Consider the following 3,451-nt stretch of genomic DNA (forward strand, 5'->3'; position numbering starts at 1 on the left):
GAAAAAAAAAAAAAAAAAAAAAAAAAAAAAAAAAAAGAAAGGAAAAATTAGGAAAGTTACCAGTTTTATCCAAGTCCTGGCTATTTGGTGCCAGTTGCTACAGGAAATTTCTGTTTCGTATGCTGAGTTGTCACTAGAGACAGGAGTCTCAGTGCTTGCAAGTCTGATGTATGGTAGACTGACTTTCTGGCTGATTTATTGTAGATAAAGTGTCGGTTTTTAGGGCTGCATATCATTGCAGGTTTGGGAGTCCAAGTTCTATTTATATAGTGTCTGGCATTTGTCAATTGTTTTATTAAGTTTCTCAAAAGATTTTCAAACAAAATGTAAAAGTTCTCTGCTTATGAGGGGAAAAAAACATGATAAATTTGAAATGAACGCTACATTGGGGAAGATAACTACAAATATGTATTAATGTATGACAATACAGAAGGGACTATAAAATTATCAAGAAATTATTAAACATCTCAATAAAAAACATAATCAGGATGATTGCAGGTAATTCACAAAAGAAGAAATATATATATATATATATATATATAACTTCAAAGAAATGTAAATAAAAGAAGATTTAATTTTTAGCCTATCATATTGACACATAACAGAATGACTGACAATAGTAAATGACACCACAGGTTGGAGAAGGCAGACATTTCTACATACTGCTAATGATACTCTAACTGGTCCAATTTTCCTGAAAGACAATTTGGATACTTATCAAATGCCTTAAACATATGTCTTCAATCTGGGCCAACAATGCTCTTCTAGGAATTTATCCTAAGAAATGCTAAAGCAAATACATAAATATAAAGGGATAAAGAAGAATGAAAAAGAAATGATGAGTCCAGCAATAATGAATTTGTTACATAAATTGTGGTACATTACATGTGATCCTTGGAAATGGTGGTGTAGAAGTATATCAAATGATGTGAGAAGCTATACCTGAGGTGTTAAATTAGAAGAATCTATTTGGAAAAATATCTAAAAGAATAAACTAATGGTTGTCTTTGAATGTATCATAGGGTTTGAAAATATTTTATTTTGGGGACCAGCAGTTAGCATAATGGCTATGTTGCTGGACTCCCACGTAGTCAACCACGGCTCACATCCCGGACCCGGTGGCTTAAATCCCATGCCGGGTGTGTGTGCGTGCCTGCCCAAGATCCCGAGAGGAGAATGGAGGAGAAGGGATTGCAGCATGGCCCTTCCCCTCTGGGTGGTGATTTCTCGCTTTCTATCTCTCTGTCTCTTTCTGTCTGTCTGGCGAGCGCATGCACCCTATAGTAAAAACCTCTAAACAAACAAACAAACGAACAAACAAAAAACTAAATAATAAAATTTATTTTTGTTTATTAGTAAGTTCTCATTTTCAACAGTGAATGAGTATTTCTCAAAAATAGCACCAGTGTTTTGGTACGCAGATTACAAAAAGAAAATATATATCATTCTCATTTTCTCCACCTAGAAAATACCTATTGAAATTGCAAAAAATGTAACCCATACACATTATTAGGATATTTAAATATTTACTCAAAAAGTTTACAAAAAGAGTCTTTCCTTCTCTGCTTCTCAGTATGACTCTCCCCAAATAATGCTTGTTAACAGAGTTGGATATACTGTATTGCCAAATTTTTAAGGGTGAAAAATGTGTCCATCAAAAAAAGAGAACAAAATTAACTAGATAGTTCATCCTGATATTAGTTATTTCAGGAAATATACTCTACCTTCTGTTTTTCTTTCACTCTTATCAGAATTCTCAGGTTTCCATTTCACTGGCTCTGAACTAGAATAATCTAAATCATATCTTACAACTAATGATAGAATAAATACACAACTTTTTATAAGTCTATAACTTCAAATAACCATCTTTTCTTTCTACTCAAAGAAAAGTTACATTTTAAAAAGCATAGCATATCCTATAGAGTAACTATACATTCATTTTGGGGGTGGTCTCAATGCACAGTTATAATATACCACAGATTATCTATGATACTAAAAATTCTTCCTGCACTTTCATTTGACATAGGAATTGAAATAGAAGACTGAACCCATTTAAATAAATTTAGAGTTGTCATTTCCACGCCAAAAACAAGTTTTGTTTTAAAGTGTTGTTTCCTCAGGAGAAGTGATCATCTCATGTCCAAAGCACAGACTTCCTCATAAAGAAAATTTGGAGTTGGAGTGAGCTTTTATTTTCATGATGAAAACATTCAGATTTGAATTACTTCATCAAAAGGAGGAGATGACTCATAATTAGCCAAACATAAGTACACAGAGCAATATAGGGTAGATTTTCAAAAAGAAATTACTTCTTTCTATATATGAGAGCTCTTGAGTTTATATTTAATTCTTTCCAGGTAAATTTACTGACTACAGAAACTGGTAAATAGTTATTTTGCAATGTGATTAAAGCTCCTGCAGAAAAACTTAATATTGATTTTTTTTTCCCCTTCAGGAATTTTGAGACCAAATTAAAGAAAAAATTTCTTGAATCATGGAAGATTTTGTTCAATAGAGCTTCCAAATACATCTTCACTCTCTTCTTAAAAGGGAGTTTCAAATAGGAGAGCTAAAGATCCACGAGCTGCAATTTTACAAGAGGAAAGCTGGACAGGCACACCTCTAGGCACACCTCTAGGCACTGCACTAAAGCATACAGGAGTTACATGTAGGAACCAGCAGTTAGCGTAATGGCTATGTCGCTGCACTGCCACATAGTCGACCACGGTTCGTGTCCTGGACTCGGTGGCTTAAAACTCACGCCAGGCGTGTGTGCATGCATGCCCAAGATCCTGAGAGGAGAATGGAGCAGAAGGGATTGAGGCATGGCCATCCCCCCTGGGGGATGATTTCTCGCTTTCTGTCTCTCTGTCTCTCCTTGTCTGTCTGGCGAGCGCATGCGCCCCATAGCAAAAAAAAAAAAAAAAAAAAAAAAAAACCAAAAAAAAACAAATAAACAAAACAAAAAACAGAAAACAACTCTCCAAAAGGAGTTACATTTACACTATACTACATAGTACATACAGAAGTTACATTTATGTTATACTGCAATCTATTAATTGTGCAATAATATTATATCTAAAAACTAATTAAAAAATAATTTATTGCTAGAAATTGCATACTATCATTGTTCATCAAGTAATCATTGTTTTGGTGGTGGAAGTTCTTGCCTGGAGGTTGATGGCTGCTGACTGATCAGAAGGTCGAGGAAGCTATGGCAATATCTTAATATCAGACAACAATTTATTAAATTCATTCATTGGTTCTTCCTTTCATGAAAGATTTCCCTGTAATGTATGATGCTGTTTGATAGCATTTTGTCTGCAGTGGAAATGTTTTCAGGATTGGAGTCAATTCTCTCAAAACTTTCTACTGATTTATCAACTAAATTTTTAAACTATTTCAAGTAATTTTTTCCTTTTCACTTTAACAATGATCACAGCATCATCAG

At 33.9% G+C, this 3,451-nt stretch overlaps 1 pseudogene; it reads right to left on the minus strand.

Annotated features, from left to right (window-relative positions):
* Nucleotides 1-3,256: 3,256 nt before the first annotated feature.
* The window catches only part of LOC102498274 (tigger transposable element-derived protein 1-like), a 27,276-nt pseudogene continuing 27,081 nt past the window's right edge, over nucleotides 3,257-3,451 (minus strand).

Source organism: Tupaia chinensis, unplaced genomic scaffold (genome assembly GCF_000334495.1).
Source record: "Tupaia chinensis unplaced genomic scaffold, TupChi_1.0 Scaffold000055_1, whole genome shotgun sequence".
In the NCBI taxonomy this organism is placed as follows: domain Eukaryota; kingdom Metazoa; phylum Chordata; class Mammalia; order Scandentia; family Tupaiidae; genus Tupaia; species Tupaia belangeri.